The sequence below is a fragment of the Mustelus asterias genome, unplaced genomic scaffold (genome assembly GCF_964213995.1).
Source record: "Mustelus asterias unplaced genomic scaffold, sMusAst1.hap1.1 HAP1_SCAFFOLD_69, whole genome shotgun sequence".
Taxonomy (NCBI): Eukaryota; Metazoa; Chordata; class Chondrichthyes; order Carcharhiniformes; family Triakidae; genus Mustelus; species Mustelus asterias.
Window position 1 is genome coordinate 891,502 of NW_027590131.1, and position 17,332 is coordinate 908,833.

The 17,332-nt window shown below is 47.8% G+C and overlaps 1 protein-coding gene across 6 annotated transcripts in view; it reads left to right on the forward strand.

Annotated features, from left to right (window-relative positions):
• Positions 1 to 17,332, forward strand: part of LOC144483448 (NACHT, LRR and PYD domains-containing protein 3-like) — a 396,724-nt gene that overhangs the window by 293,344 nt on the left and 86,048 nt on the right. For 4 of the 6 annotated variants that reach the window (XM_078202134.1, XM_078202136.1, XM_078202138.1 and 1 more), the window contains exons 1-2: positions 13,150 to 13,485; positions 16,945 to 17,110. The exons of 1 other annotated variant lie outside the window; for it this stretch is intronic. The gene's annotated coding sequence lies outside the window, so the exon portion shown is untranslated. Of the gene's footprint in view, positions 1 to 13,149; positions 13,486 to 13,980; positions 14,045 to 16,944; positions 17,111 to 17,332 lie in introns of those variants that run through there. One more of the 6 variants, XM_078202135.1, reaches the window with a different exon arrangement.

The window sequence follows — 17,332 nt, forward strand, 5'->3', positions numbered from 1 at the left end:
AGCTCCAAGAATCAGGATCTTTACCAAATGACTGCAAAGGTTCATGAAGGTGGCTCATCGCCACCTTCTTATCGACAATTAGGGATCAGCAACAAATGCCGGTGATGTCCCGATTCCATTGACAGAGAAGAAAAACTTCAGTTTTGTAGACCATGGAGAAACTGGCACTATTCTCCGAGAGCAAAGAATAAAGAGCGTCTGAACAGGGGAGTTCAAAATGAGGAGGCTTTGATAATGAGAAGTGTTTCCACTGGCAAAAGGGTCAGAAGCAGATAAGGACAGATTTATGGCGTTCTGTAATTGGTAAAGGAACCAGAAGGGAGATGAGCTATCTTTTAAACAGCAAGTTCTGATCTGGAAAGAACTATCTGAAAAAGTGAGGCCGCAAATAACCTCCCCTCCTGTTCTCCCTCCAACTGCTCTAACTGAGGATTTTAGGGTTTTGAATGGAATTATCAGTTGACAGAAATTTTACTCACTGGTGTGAGAGTCGCCGGGTCCGGATGGGATGTACCCCAGGTTGACACTCACTGTAAGACACTCACCTGAAGAAGGGGCTAAGAGCTCCGAAAGCTTGTGTGGCTTTTGCTACCAAATAAACCTGTTGGACTTTAACCTGGTGTTGTTAAACTTCTTACTGTGTTGACCAAAGGAGGCAGAGTGTGTGCATGGATGGGTCTTTTTCTAAATGGAGGTCGGTCACCAGTGGTGTGCCCCAGGAACCTTGCTGTTTGTCACTTTCATAAATGACTGGATGAGGAAGTGGAGGGATGGGTTGGTAAGTTTGCCGAAGGTTGGTGGGGTTGTGGATAGTCTGGAGGGATGTCAGAAGTTACAAAGGGACATAGATAGGATGCAAGACTGGGCGGAGAAGTGGCAGATGGACTTCAACCCAGATAAATGCGTAGTGGTCCATTTTGGCAGGTCAAATGGGATGAAGGAGTACAATATAAAGGGAAATAGTCTTAGTACTGTAAAGGATCAGAAAGACCTTGGGGTCTGGGTCCATAGGACTCTAAAATCGGCCCCGCAGGTGGAGGAGATGGTTAAGAAGGCGTATGGTGTGCTGGCCTTTATCAATCGAGGGATTGAGTTTAGGAGTCTGGGGATAATGATGCAGCTATATAAGACCCTCGTCAGACCCCACTTGGAGTACTGTGCTCAGTTCTGGTCGCCTCATTGCAGGAAGGATGTGGAAAAGATTGAAAGGGTGCAGAGGCGATTTACAAGGATGTTGCCTGGATTGAGTGGCATGCCTTATGAGGATAGGTTGAGGGAGCTCGGTCTTTTCTTCTTGGAGAGACGTAGGATGAGAGGAGACCTAATAGAGATATATAAGACGTTGAGAGGCACAGATCGTGTGGACTCTCAGAGGCTTTTTCCCAGGGTGGAAATGGCTGCTACGAGAGGACACAAGTTTAAGGTGCTGGGGTGTAGGGTACAGGGGAAATGTTAGGGGGAAGTTTTTCACACAGAGGGTGGTGGGCGAGTGGAATCGGCTGCCATCAGTGGTGGTGGAGGCAAACTCTATAGGGTCTTTTAAGAGACTCCTGGATGAGTATATGGGACTTAATAGGATGGAGGGTTATAGGTAGGCCTAAAAGGTAGGGATATGTTCGGCACAACTTGTGGGGCTGAAGGGCCTGTTTTGTGCTGTAGTTTTTCTATGTTTCTATGAGAGCTCAGGACAAGGGGACAAATATCTTATTATCAGAGCCAGGATATTCAGGAGATAAATTTAGGAAACACTTGCTCACACAAAGGGTGGGGGAAGTGTGGAACTCTCTCCCACACATAGCTGCAGATATTAGCTGTTGAATATTCTCCCCGTGTCTCCATGGGTTTCCTCCGGGTGCTCTGGTTTCCTCCAACAGTCCAAAGATGTGCGGGTTAGGTGGATTGGCCGTGCTCAGTTGACCCTAGTGTCAGGGGGTTAACAGGGTAAATATGTGGGTGTTATTGGGGTGGGGCCTGGGTGGGATTGTGGTCGGTGCAGACTTGCTGAGCTGAATGGCCTCCTTCTGCACTGTGGGGATTCTGTGAACAATTTTCACTCTGAGATGGGGATATTTCTGCTGCCAGAAGGTGTGGATCTGAAGCCCAGGCGGCTGGATGGAGTTTGTCTCCCTGATCAACGGGCAGCTCAGGCTGCAGGGACTGAATGTCTGCCTCCTCCTCTTGCTGCTGCCGGAGCTCAGAGCTTGTGCAGCTCCTGGAGCTGGGGGAGGCCATTCGGCCGCTTCAATATGGGACAGCCCACCTTTCAGACAGTTTATCCCTTGTCTGATGTCGGTGAGCTTTGTGTTATTTTTATTGAAGGGTCATTAACAATGTGCAGATTCACACAGACTCTCTCCATGTTACTGGGTCACCAATGTTGCTGATCTTTCCCCTGAGCGGGGACACTCACAATAAGGAAACAGCCTCCTCACCCAGGCCCGGCCCGTTGCTAAGGGAACCTGGCTCAGTCACTGCGCAGGCCCGGCCTGTTGCTAAGGGAACGCGGCTCAGTCACTGCGCAGGCCCGGCCCGTTGCTAAGAGAATGTGGCTCAGACACTGCGCAGGCGCAGCCCTTTGCTAAGGGAATGTGGCTCAGACACTGCGCAGGCCCGGCCCGTTGCTAAGGGAATGCGGTTCAATCACTGCGCAGGCGCAGCCCGTTGCTAAGGGAATGTGGCTCAGACACTGCGCAGGCCCGGCCCGTTGCTAAGGGAATGTGGCTCAGACACTGCGCAGGCTCGAGCCCGCTGAGGTCAGCTCGGCAGGTCACGTGAGGAGCTGTCAATCAATTGCCTATTCAGCATCTTTGTTCAATCATTGACTGAATAAATTCTGTTAACCTGTTGCATCAAACTCACTGTCTGGTGTCTTTTCATCTTGTCCCAGGAACTTAGTTCAGGTCAGTGAGTCTCACACAAGCAGCTGGAGGCACTTTGTGCTCTCATGGTTATCCTGTCCACCCAAATAGTCTGAAGATTTCAAAGGTTGGTGTGAGATTCTTGAATTTACCAATGTATGGGAATAACAATAAACATATGGAATTTTAACCATATCTCACCATTGACTTCAATCATGCACACGTACAAACGCATGTACGCACACACGGAGATGGCCCGGAACTTGCACATGTTCACGTGTGATTTCAAGAAGAAATTAGATATAACTTTTGGGGCTAAAGGGATCGCGGGATTAGGGAGGGGAAGGGGAGATCAGGATATTGAATTTGATGATTAGACATGAGGAAGAGTTCATAGAGTGTATCTGCGATACCTTCCTTGAACAGTATGTAATGGAACCTACAAGGGAGCAAGCTATCCTAGATCTGGACCTGTGTAACGTGACGGGAATAATTAGTGATCTTACAGTTAGGGATCCTCTTGGAAGAAGCGATCACAGTATGGTTGAATTTAAAATACAGATAGAGCGTGAGAAGGTAAAATCCAAAAGCAATGTCTTGTGCTTAAACAAAGGAGACTGCAAAGGGATGAGGGAGACTGCAAAGGGATGAGGGAGGAGTTGGCTCAGGGAAACTGGGAGCAAAAACTTTATGGTGGGAAAATTGAGGAACAGTGGAGGACTTTCAAAGCGATCTTTCACGGTGCTCAGCAAAAGTATATACCAGTGATAAGGAAGGACTGTAGAAAAAGACATAATCAGCCATGGATATCGAAGGAAATAAAGGAGGGTATCAAATTGAAAGAAAATGCATACAAAGTGGCAAAGATTAGTGGGAACCTGGAGGATTGGGAAATCTTTAAAGGTCAGCAGAAAGCCACAAAAAAAGCTATAAAGAAAAATAAGATGGATTATGAGAGTAAACTCGCTCAGAATAAAAAAAACAGACAGCAAAAGTTTCTGCAAATATATAAAATGAAAAAGAGTGGCTAAAGTAAACATTAGTCCTTTAGAGGATGAGACGGGGGATGTAATAACTGGATATGAGAAAATGGCTGAGGCATTGAACAGGTATTTTGCGTCAGTCTTCACAGTGGAAGACACAAATAACATGCCAAGAATTGATGAGTGGAAGGCTATGGCAGGTGAGGACCTCGAAACTATCATTATCATGAAAGAGGTAGTGTTGGGCAAGTTAATGAGGCTAAAGGTAGACAAGTCTCCTGGCCCTGATGGAATGCATCCCAGGGAACTAAAAGAGATGGTGGGGGAAATGCACTGGTGATAATTTACCAAAATTCGCTGGACTCTGGCATGGTTCCCGCAGATTGGAAAACAGCAAATGTGAAGCCACTGTTTAAAAAAGGAGGTAGACAAAAGGCAGGTAACTATAGGCCAGTTAGCTTAACTTCTGGAGTAGAGAAAATGCTTGAAGCTATCATCAAGGAAGAAATAGCGAGACATCTGGATATAAATTGTCCCATTGGTAAGATGCAGTATGGATTCATGAAGGGAAGGTCATGTTTGACTAATTTGGTGGAATTCTTTGAGAACATTACATGTGCAGTGGACAGAGGGGAACCTGTGGATGTGGTGTATCTGGATTTTCAAAAAGCATTTGGCAAGGTGCCGCACCAAAGACTGCTACACAAGATAAAGGTGCACGGTGTTACGGGTAATGTATTGCATGGATAGAGGATTGGTTAACTAACAGAAAGCAAAGAGTGGGGGTAAATGGGTGTTTTTCTGGTTGCCGATCACTGACTAGTAGTATGCCGCAGGGACCAGTGTTGGGACTGCAATTGTTTACGATTTACATTGATGATTTGGAGCTGGAGACCAAGTGTAGTGTGTTAAAATTCGCAGATGATACTAAGATGGGTGGCAGAGCAAAGTGCGCAGAGGACGCTGAAAGTCTGCAAAGGGATATAGATAGTTTGTGAGTGGACGAGAGTCTGGCGGATGGAGTACAATGTTGGTAAATATGAGAGCATCCATTTTGGTTGGAATGACAGCAAAATGGACTATTATTTAAATAGTAAAAAATTGCAGCATGCTGCTGTGCAGAGGGACCTGGGTGTTCTTGTGCAGGAATCTCAAGGAGTTGATTTGCAGGTGCAGCAGGTATTTAAGAAGGTAAATGGAATTTTGTCCTTCATTGCTAGAGGGATGGAGTTTAGAAACAGCGAGGTTATGTTGCAGCTGTATCAGGTGCTGGTGAGGCCACACCTGGAGTACTGTGTAGTTTTGGTCTCCTTACTTGAGAAAGGATATACTGGCACTGGAGGGGGTGCAGAGGAGATTCACTAAGTTGATTCCGGAGTTGAGAGGGTTGGCTTATGAGCAGAGACTGAGTAGACTGGGGCTATACTCATTGGAATTCAGAAGAATGAGGAGAGGTCTTATAGAAACATATAAGATTATGAAGGGAATAGATAAGATAGAAGCAGGGAAATTATTTCCACTGGCAGTAAAACTAAAACTAGGGGGCATAGCCTCAAAATAAGGGGGAGCAGATTTAGGACTGAGTTGAGGAGGAACTTCTTCACACAAAGGGTTGTGAATCTGTGGAATTCCCTGCCCAGTGAAGCAGTTGAGGCTACCTCGTTGAATGTTTTAAGGCAAGGATAGATACATTTTTGAACAGTAAAGGAATTAAGGGTTATGGTGAGCGGTCGGGTAAGTGGAGCTGAGTCCACGAAAAGATCAGCCTTGATCTTATTGAATGGCAGAGCAGGCTCAAGGGGCCAGATGGACTACTCCTGCTTCTAGTTCTTATGACCAAAATGAATGGTGGAGCAGGCTCGAAGGGCCGAATGGCCTCCTCCTGCTTCTCGTTTCTATGTTTCACACATAACCCCCATGCAGGCAAACACTTACACACTCACACACTCAATTTCTCTCACAAACACAGACACACACACTCGCACATAGGCACACACCCCTCCCATGCACATATACACACACGCACACATACATGCAGAATACACACACACACATACACACACCCAAATACACCTATGCAGACCACCTCACACCCTGATACACACACACACATACTGATACATACACCAATATACGCACGCAGACACACACACACACACAGACACGCACACAAACAAATACAATCTCCCATTTCATTGTTTCATCAAACAAGGACAGGACAGTTCAGAAAATGCAGTTAGATACAGATGAAAACTCCCTTCATATCAGCCTCTCTTTCCCACTCTCCATCCAGCTGGAGTGGGCAAGAGAGAAACAGGGATAGAGATAGAGAGAGAGTAACAGAGAGAGGGGAGGAAAGGAATGGAGTGAGAGTCACAGAGAGGGAGAGGAAGTGACTGAGATAGAGTGTGTTCGGCAGAGTTCCTGCAATGCTGAGTACAATGGCCTTTGAAGGTACCACACAGAACACAACAAATAGGAGCAGAAGTAGGCCATTCTGCCCCTTGAGGCTGCTACTCCCATTGATAAGATCATGGCTGATCTGACTGTGGCCTGAACTCTACTTTGCTGCCTGTCTCCCCATAATGCTCAACTCACTCTCTGGGGAAAGTGGTTAGCACTGCTGCTTCACAGCGCCAAGGACCTGGATTTGATTCCCAGCTTGGGTCACTGTCTGTGTGGAGTTTGCATGTTCTCCTCGTGTCTGCATGGGTTTCCTCCGGGTGCTCCGGTTTCCTCCCATATTCTGGTTCAGTGCATTGATCCGAACAGGCGCCAACTAGTGGAATTTCACAGTAACTTCATTGCAGTGTTAATGTAAGACTGACTTGTGACCAATAAATGAATTTTAACTTTGAATTCTAAACACTAACCACCCCCTGAGAGAACAAATTATTCCTCCTCATCTCCATCTTTAATGGGCGCTGTATGAATTTTAAACTGTGCCCTCCCTGATACTAGATTCCCCCATGTTGGCCCTGTTCTGTGATAATACAGATGTTTAAAGATTATTCAGTAGTTCTTTAAGGGTAGCAGACACAGGGAAAAAAGAAGTGACTCTGTACACAACAGATATATTTCAAGGGGATACTGCACCCAGCTGTATCTGAGTGGGCAGTAATCTTCCCTCAGAATCAGACAGATTGTGGGTTCAGCTCAGAGCCTCAAATACTAGGCCCTTAGCATCGATCAGAGACTCCGAACACAGCATGATGGGAGAGCGGACAAAGGAAACTGGTGTTGAATGTGTGAGCTTTGCTTTGTGGAAAGCTTTAGTGCTTGGGGAGAATGTCAACTTTTGAATGGACCTACCATATATTAAGCTGATCTTTCACTACACACTATCGGTAACTGCAACACTATATTCTGCACCCTTTCCTCTCCTTCTCCCCTATGTACTCTATGAACGGTATGTTTTGTCTGGATAGCGCACAAGAAACAATACTTTTCACTGCATTCCAATACAAATCAATCAAATCAAATCAAATTAACACGGTGAAGTTTGGACCCTGTGGAGTGACAGTTGTCTGAATACAGATTCTATCTTATTGTAACATTCAGGTACCACGTGTACTGAGCTCACCAGCGTTCTGTCTGCATTGTGTGAATCCAGTCTTGAAATATCCACTAATGTTGCTAATTCTACCAAAACAGAAACAGAAAGAGTGTTTGAATTCTCCGTGATTAGTCCCCTTAATGATAAACAACATGGTGGATGAGAGGGATAGAGAGATAGAGGAAGAGATACAGAGTAACAGAGAGGTAGGGAGAATGAGAGAGAGCAATGCAGAGAGTAACAGTTGTCTGAATACAGATTCTATCTTATTGTAACATTCGGTACCACGTGTACTGAGCTCACCAGCATTTGCAGAAGCCATTATATAAATACTGTTCTGTCTGTATTGTGTGAATCCAATCTTGAAATTTGCACTCATGTTGCTAATTCTGCGAAGACAGAAACAGAAAGAGTGTTTGAATTCTCTGTGATTAGACTCCTTAACGGTAAACAACATAGTGGATGAGAGGGATAGAGAGGGAGAGGGATAGAGAGGGAGAGGAAGAGAGAGAGGGAGCAATGCAGAGAGTAACAGTTAGACAGTGAGGAATAGAGATTAATTCAGATGGTTAGTGAGTGACAGGGGAGTCCGAGACGCTACACAAACAAGGTAAAGATTTGAAAATGGAGGAGTGTTTCTTACCCACTTTTAAAAGATAATCCACACTCACACCAGTCACATTTCACACTCTCTGCTCAGTCCTGTGTTGGGGGGTGTTGAGTGTGGGATCAGTGTTTGCTTTTCTCAAACCGCACTGATATTCCCAACAAGGGCAAGAGGTTTCAGTGTTTGAAAATGTAAACATTTAAAAGCAAAACTAGACTGGATTTGGTTAAATCTCATGGGATCCAGGATGAGGTGGCCAAATGGATACAAAATTGGTTGATGACAGAAGACAGAAGGTGGTTGTGGAGGGTTGTTCTATTTTCAAACTGGAGGCCTGTGACCAGCGGGGTGCCTCAGGGATCGGTGCTGGGTCCCCTGCTATTTGTAATTTATATTAATAATTTAGATGAGAATTTAGGAGGCATGGTTAGTAATTTTGCAGATGACACCAGGATTTGTGGCATAGTGGACAGTGAAGAAAGTTATCTCGGATTGCAACGGGATCTTGATCATTTGATCGAGTGGGCTGATGAATGGTGGATGGAGTTTAATTTAGATAAACGCAAGATGATGCACTTTGGTAGATCGAACCAGCGCAGGACTTAGTTAGTGGTAGGGCATTGGTGAGAGTTATAGAACAGAGATCTAGGGGTACAGATTCATAGCTCCTTGAAAGTGGAGTCACAGGTGGACAGAGTGGTGAAGAAGGCATTCCGCATGCTTGGTTTCATTGGTCAGAATACTGAATGGGATTTGGGCCATCATGTTGAAGTTGTACAAGACATTGGTAAGGCCACACTTGGAATACTGTGTACTGTTCTGGTCACCCTATTATACCAAGGATATTATTAAACTAGGAAGTGTGCAGAAAAGAACTACTGGGATACTGCAGGGTCTTGATGGTTTGAGTTATAAGCAGAGGCTGCAAAGACTGGGACATTTTCTCCTGGAGCATAGGAGGCTTCGGGGTGGTCGAACAGTGGCCTCGCTGGATTCACTCTGTCCTTTCAGATTCAGTCTCACAGGCCTGGCTGTGTTCACTGTGTCCTTTGAGATTCAGTCTCACAGGCCTGGCTGGGATCACTCTATCCTTAGAGATTCAGTGTCACAGGCATTGCTGGGTTCTGTCTGTCGCTTGAGATACAGTCCCACAGGCCTGGCTGGATTCACTCTGTCCTTTCGGATTCAGTGTCACAGGCCTGGCTGGATTCAGTGCCAGGTTCACAGGAGTGCCCGTGTCAATTAGTAGTTCCCTCTAGCTCGATTTGAAGTCCCAACTATCTCAATTTGGAGTGCCCCCTATCTCGATTGCGAGTGACCCTCTAACGATTAGGAGTGTCCCATCTTGATTTGGAGTGTCCCGATCTGCAATAAGGGAGCCTTCTATCTCGATTAGGAATGCCCCCCTGTTTAGATTTGGACCAGTGACTATTTCAGTGAGGTGTGCCCCCCGTCATTTCTGAGTGTCCCCGGTCAATTAGGAACGCTGCCTACCTCGATTAGGTCTGTCCCTCCCTCGATTAGGAGTGTCCCGTATCTCGAACAATGGAGCCTTCTATATCAGTTCGGGGTGCCCCCGATTTAGATTTGGAGCAGCGACTAATTCAATTAGCAGTTCCCCCCCCCATCGCCGTTAGCAGTCCCCCCCCTCCCCGTTAGCAGTGCCCCCCCCCCGTCGACATTGGCAGTGCCCCCCCCGTCGCCGTTGGCAGTGCCCCCCCCATCGCCGTTGGCAGTCCCCCCCCCCCCCCCACCGTCGCCGTTAGCAGTGCCCCCCTGTCTCGATTGGGAGCACGCCGTATCTCGAATAAGAGAGACTTCTATCCCGATTAGGTGTGCTCCCATTTAGATTTAGAGCAGTGACAGTATCAATTCTGAGTGCCCGCATATCAGCTCGCAGTGCTCCTGTCAATGAGGAGTGCCCAGGTGAATCACAAGTGCCCCCAATTTCGGTTTGGAGTGCCCCCATCTTGATTACATGCGCCCTTATCTCGATTAGAAGGCCATGGACCAAATCCTGAGTGGAATGACAGGAGTCCAGACTTACCTGGATGGTATCTTGCTCATGGATTCGACTATTTTCCCAGTACTTGCAGAATACCTTAGAGGTTGCAGGAGCACGGCCTGCAAATCAAGAGAGAAATATGAGTTCTTCAAGGACTCCATTGAATGTCTGGGTCATGAAATGGATGCACAAAGCCTAAGATGGAGGTCATCATGAAGGCCCCAAGACCAGACAATGTGTCCCAATTCAGGTTGTTTTTGGGTCTAATCAATTACTATGACAACAAGCTCAATCCGGACCTGGCGGCAGCATTGAAACTGATGCTCCAGTTGCTGGTGAAAGGAGAGCCGTGGAAGTGAACAAAAGGAGGCCTCCCTGGCGGTAAAGCAGGCTTTGAAGAGATTGGAAATGCGAGTTCAATTTAACCCAAAGTTACCGCTGCAGCTTACATGCGAAGCCTCGCCCAATGGGATTGAGGTTGTCCTGTCTAATGTTCTGTCAAACGGAGAGGAAGATCCATAGTATTCGCTTCTCGATCATTGACGAAAGCTGAGGAAAAGTTTGCTCGGGTGGAAAAAGAAGGCTTAGGCATCGTCTTTGCATCAAGAAACTAAAAGCTCTGCCATGATGATGTTGTGACTGAGCTCGAAGGGCTGAATTACTGACTCCCATTCATAATTCCTATATTTTATCTTCCATCCTTGGACCATTCACTGGGATACCGTCCATGGCAGCAGTTTGATTGCAGAGGTGGCTGTTGGTGCTGTCAGTGAGAAACACAGCAATGCGGATGCTCTGTCAAGGCTGCCTTTGCCTGGAGATAAAGATGTTCCCGCTGGAATGTGCAGACAATGCATTTCACACAAGAAGATAAAGTTCCGGTAACCGCTAACCAGTTACGGAAAGCCACCCGGAATGATCCGGTTATGAGGCAGGGAGTGGAACTTGTCCAGAGAGGGAGGATGAGTAGAAAGCACCCGGAGTTACGGCGATAAGTGTGTGGAAGCTGGGAGTTGTCGGTGTTGCTGGATGTTTATTCTGGGCTATGAGAGCCTCATTTCCCCATCATTAAGAGGAAAGGTGCTGGAACGGGAGCACCAAGAGCACCCGGGGGTGCTGCCAATGGAAGAGACAACAAGAAGCTGTTTGTGGTGCTGCCCAAATGGAAGAGAAAGTGGGATGGTGCGAATGCTGCGCTTGGGGACGGAAGGTGCCGCCCTTGCTGCCTCTTGCTGGCTGGGATTGTCCCCAATGGCAGCGAATCCACAGCGAGTCGCTGCTTCATCACAATCTGCCCGACTCCACCCACACTGGCTGTCAATCATTCTGCTGGAGCGGCTTCCTATTGGCTGTGTTCAGCTGATGGACAGCAGAATGCACCAATGGAGAATGAGGGTGCAGTGATGGATTGTGCAATGAATCAATGAGGCTTTTGACAAGGTACCACATGGCAGGTTGTTGCACAACCTCCATCATGGGACCCAGGGTGAGGTAGCTAAATGGATACAAAATTGGCTTGATGACAGAATGTGGAGATGCCGGCGTTGGACTGGGGTAAACACAGTAAGAAGTTTAACAACACCAGGTTAAAGTCCAACAGGTTTATTTGGTAGCAAAAGCCACACAAGCTTTCGAAGCTCTAAGCCCCTTTCGCGCTGCGACAACGGATGAATGAACACCGCTCGACAATCACCAGGCAAGACTGTTCTCTTCCTGTTGGGGAGCACTTCAGCGGTCACGGGCATTCGGCCTCTGATCTTCGGGTAAGCGTTCTCCAAGGCGGCCTTCACGACACACGACAGCGCAGAGTCGCTGAGCAGAAACTGATAGCCAAGTTCCGCACACACGCGGACGGCCTCAACCGGGATATTGGGTTCATGTCACACTATTTGTAACTCCCACAGTTGCGTGGACCTGCAGAGTTTCACTGGCTGTCTTGTCTGGAGACAATACACATCTTTTTAGCCTGTCTTGATGCTCTCTCCACTCCCATTGTTTTGTTTCTTAAAGACTTGATTAGTTGTAAGCATTCGCATTCCAACCATTATTCATGTAAATTGAGTCTGTGTCTTTATAAGCTCTGTTTGTGAACAGAATTCCCACTCACCTGAAGAAGGGGCTTAGAGCTTCGAAAGCTTGTGTGGCTTTTGCTACCAAATAAACCTGTTGGACTTTAACCTGGTGTTGTTAAACTTCTTGATGACAGAAGCCAGTGGATGGTTGTCCAGGGTTGTTTTTCAAACTGGAGGCCTGTGACCAGCGGTGTCCTCTGGGATCAGTGCTGGGTCCACTGTTATTTGTCATTTATATTAATGATTTGGATGAGAATATAGGAGGCATGGTTGGTAAGTTTGCAGATGACACCAAGATTGGTGGCATAGTGGACAGTGAAGAAGGTTATCTCGGATTGCAATGGGATCTTGAGCAATTGGGCCAGTGGGCTGACGAATGGCAGATGGAGTTTAATTTGGACAAATGCGAGGTGATGCATTTTGGTAGATTGATCCAGGGCAGGACTTACTCAGTTAATGGTAGGGTGTTGGGGAGAGTTACAGAACAAAGAGAGCTCGGGTACGGGTTCATGGCTCCTTGAAAGTGCAGTCACAGGTGGACAGGGTGGTGAAGAAGGCATTCGGCATGCCTGGTTTCATCGGTCAGAACATTGAATACAGGAGTTGGGACGTCTTGTTGAAGTTGTACAAGACATTGGTAAGGCCACACTTGGAATACTGTGTACAGTTCCGGTCACCCTATTATAGAAAGGATATTATTAAACTAGAAGGGTACAGAAAAGATTTACTGGGATGCTACCGGGACTTGATGGATTGCGTTCTAAGGAGGAGTTGGATAGACTGGGACTTTTTTCTTTGGAGCGTAGGAGGCTGAGGGGTGATCTTATCGAGATCTATAAAATAATGAGTGCACAGATCAGCTGGATAGTTCATGTCTTTTCCCAAAGGTCGAGGAGTCTAAAGCTTAGAGGGCAGAGGTTGAAGGTGAGAGGGGCAATTATTTCACACAGAGGGTGGTGAGTGTCTGGAACGAGCTGCCAGAGGGAGTAGTAGAGGTGGAAACAATTTTGTCTTTTAAAAAGCATTTAGTTAGATGGGTCTAGAGGGATATGGGCCAAATGTGGGCAATTGGGACGAGTTTAGGGGTTTAAAAACAGGGGCAGCCTGGACAAGTTGGGCTGAAGGGCCTGTTTCCATGCTGTATGTAAATCTGAATGATGACGCAATGAGGTGCCGCCCACTCAGTGACGTGGCTGGAAGCGGCCGTTAAACGGTTTCCGCGCGCGGCTGGAGGGGGCGTTCTGACGTCACTGCCGACGCACAGCACGTGACCTGGATCTGGCCAATCGGCGAGCGGGACAATCAGCCGCCGCCGTCTCGAGTGCGGAGTTCAGGCGCCGCGCCGTTTCTCACTGCGTGTGCGGGGCTTTCCCAGCGGCGCTCACACCGAATCTTTGAGTCACGGTAAGGAATTAAATGAGAGAAAAAGTCTCCGCTTCAGCGGCGCCGACTCTCGCTGACTGGGATTGTCCCCAGTGGCAGCGAGTCGCTGCTTCATCACAAGCTGCCCGAGTGCGCCCGCGCACTGGCTGCCAATCATTCTGCTGGAGCGGCTTCCTATTGGCTGTGTTCATTTGACGGACAGCAGAATGCACCAATGGGGAATGAGGGTGCGGTGAGGTCCCGCCCACTCAGTGAGAGCGGCTCGCGGTCACGTGGCGCGGCCGTTGACGGTTTCTGCGCGCGGCTGGAGAGGGGGGTCTGAAGTCACTACCCGCTCACAGCACGTGACCGGGAGCTGACCAATCGCCGGAAACCAGCCCTCGCCGCCCCGAGTGCGCCTGCGCGAACTTCACTCCGGGAGGGTGCGGCCCGCTTCCTACTGCGCGCAGGCGCACTGCGGTTTGTTCACTGCGTATCCGGGTATTTCCGGGTTTGTGAATCACGGGGAGGAATTAACGGCCCAGAAAAAGTTTCAACTCCAACAACATTCAGCTTGAGGATTAAAATGGCGGTTTCCTGTGTAAATACAGCCCGTCTTTGTATCATATTAACAGAGCGGGGACGGTCAGTTACATTGTGGGCGGCGCGGTGGCTCAGTGGTTGGTGCTGCGGTCTCACAGCGCCAGGGAGCCGGCTTCAATTCCCGGCCTTGGCTCACTGTCTGTGTGGAGTCTGCACATTCTCCCCGTGTCTGCGGCCCTTTCCTCACACTCTCCAAACATCAGCAGCACAGGGGGCACTGGCCAGGCTCAGTTGCTGCTCAGTGTCAGGGGGGATTAGCAGGGTCAACACGGGGAGAGGGTCTGGGTGGGATTGTGGGCGGTACAGACTGGATGGACCAAATGGCCTCCTCCTGCACTGCAGCAATTGGATGATTCAATGTTTCACAGAAAGATCTGTTATTACAATCCAGGCCGTGTCTGTGTAAACACTGCTGCAGCATCTAAATTACTGCAATCAAGCGCTTGTCTGAGTAAACACAGCACCAGATCTCTCTTCATTATTTCAGTCTGGGCCCTGTATGAGCATTTGCAGCACATGAAACTAAATTGCTTTGTGCGGCTGTAAATCAACAAATGCAAGGAAACTGACAGAGGTTGATTGAATACGAGGATACGTGCACATTCACAGTGCAACACGTGTATTGCCACAGCGGCCCCAAATCCCAAACTCTATAGAATCATACAATCCCTCCAGTGCCCATCGTGTCTGCACCGACCACAATCCCACCCAGGCCCTACCCCCACATATTTACCCGCTAATCCCTCTAACCTACGCATTTTAGGATTCTAAGCGGCAATTTTTAACCTGGCCAATCAACCTAACCCGCACATCTTTGGACTGTGGGAGGAAACCAGAGCACCTGGAGGAAACCCACGCAGACACGAGGAGAACGTGCAAACTCCACACAGACAGTGTGTAATCAGGAGAGGATGGAGTCAGTGAGATCAGACAGTGTGTAACCCGGAGAGGATGGAGTCAGTGAGATCAGACGGTGTGTAATCCGGGGGGGATGGAGTCAGTGAGATCAGACAGTGTGTAACCCGGGCAGGATGGACCGATTAGCGAGAGGCAACATGGTTTTGTGAAGGGGAGGTCATGTCTCACTAACTTCATCGAGTTTTTTGAGGAAGTGACGAAGATGATTGAGGGTAGGGCAGTGGATGTTGTTTATATAGACTTCAGTAAGGCGTTTGACAAGGTCCATCATGGCAGACTGGTGGAGGTGAAGTCGCATGGGATCAGGGGTGAGCTGGCAAGGTGGATACAGAACTGGCTCAGTCAAAGAAGACAGAGGGTAGCAGTGGAAGGGTGTGTTTCTGAATGGAGGCCTGTGACAAATGACGTTCCTCATTGACCAGTGCTTGAACCTTTGCTGTTCGTAACATATATATATATAAATGATTTGGAGGAAAATGTAACTAGATTGATTAGTAAGTTCGTGGACGACAGAAAAGTTGGTGGATTTGCGGATAGCGATGATGACCATCAGAGGATACAGCAGGATATAGATCAGTTGGAGACTTGGGCGGAGAGATGGCAGATAGAGTTTAATCCAGACATATGTGAGGTAATGCATTTTGGAAGGTCTAATACAGATCGAAAATATACAGTAAATGACAGAACCCTTAAGATTATTGATTGGCAGAGGTATCTGGGTGGACAGGTACACAGTTCACTGAAAGTGGCAATGCAGGTGGAGAAGGTAGTCAAGAAGGCAAAGGCACGCTTGCCTTCATCGGTTGGGGCATTGAGTTTAAAAATTGGCAAGACATGTTGCAGCTTTATAGAACCTTAGTTAGGTTGCGCTGGGAACATAGTGTTCAATACTGGTCGTCACGCTACCAGAAGGATGTGGAGGCTTTGGAGAGGGTACAGAAAGGATGTTGCCTGGTATGGAGGGCATTAGCTATGAAGAGAGTTTGGAGAAACTTGGTTTGTCCTCACTGGAATGACGGAGGTTGAGGGGCGACTTGATAGAAGTCTACAAGATTATGAGGGGCATGGACAGAGTGGATAGTCAGAAGCTGCTTCACAGGGTGGAAGAGTCAATTATTAGGGAGCATAGGTTTAAGGTGCGAAGGGCAAGACTTAAAGGAGATGTACGAGGCAAGCATTTTTACACTGAGGGTGGTGAGTGTCTGGAACTCACTGCTGGGGGAGTCGTCGAAGCAGATACGATAGTGAGATTTAAGGGACATTTGGACAAATACGTAAATAGGATGGGAATAGAGGGATAGGGTCCCTGGAAGGGTTGGGGATTTTAGTTAAGTCAGGCAGCATGGTCAGGCTAAGAGGACCTAAGGACCAGTTCCTGTGCTGTAATTTTCTTTGATGCAGTCAGATAGATCAGGCAGTGTGTAACCCGGGGAGGATGGAGTCAGTGAGATCAGACAGTGTGTAACCCGGGGAGGATGGAGTCAGTGAGATCAGACAGTGTGTAACCCGGGGAGGATGGAGTCAGTGAGATCAGACAGTGTGTAACCCGGGGAGGATGGGGTCAGTGAGATCAGACAGTGTGTAACCCGGGGAGGATGGAGTCAGTGAGATCAGACAGTGTGTAACCCGGGGAGGATGGAGTCAGTGAGATCAGACAGTGTGTAACCCGGGGAGGATGGGGTCAGTGAGATCAGACAGTGTGTAACCCGGGGAGGATGGAGTCAGTGAGATCAGACAGTGTGTAACCCGGGGAGGATGGAGTCAGTGAGATCAGACACTGTGTAACCCGGGGAGGATGGAGTCAGTGAGATCAGATAGTTTGTGAACTTCGTTAATATGTCGAATGTTAAGATTGTAATTGAAACATTTCCAACACTCCTGCTTCCCCTTCAGCTTCTTTTGATGTCGGGTATGTGGCTAACTTGTCATTTTGATTCACACTGGCTCTATTTGACTCTCTTTCTCTCTTGGCATAATCAGATCTCCGGGGGAGCGCTGGATTAATTGTGAAAATCCACAGTTGCAATTCAGCAGGGTTTGTGGCCTGAAGAACTGTAAGAGGTGAACCAGCACAGTATTGTGAGAGCGCCAGCCAGAGAGAACCCTTCGCATTCAAACAGCTTCCATATATTTTCTGGAGAGGAAGGTAAGAGGAAGTTCCATTTACTCTGGTCCTGTAGCAAGTACAAAAAGATGTTAAGGTGAGGTTGGAAATGCTGAGTGAGATATGGAGTGTGTGAGCACCAAGCACAATTATCCAGTGTAAGGCTGTGTGATGTACCATGGAGTTGGAGCAGTTTGTGTCTCGTGAAACACCGCGCCTGAATTTCACAAGCCCCCGACAGTGTCACGTTTTGGTCCGTAAAAC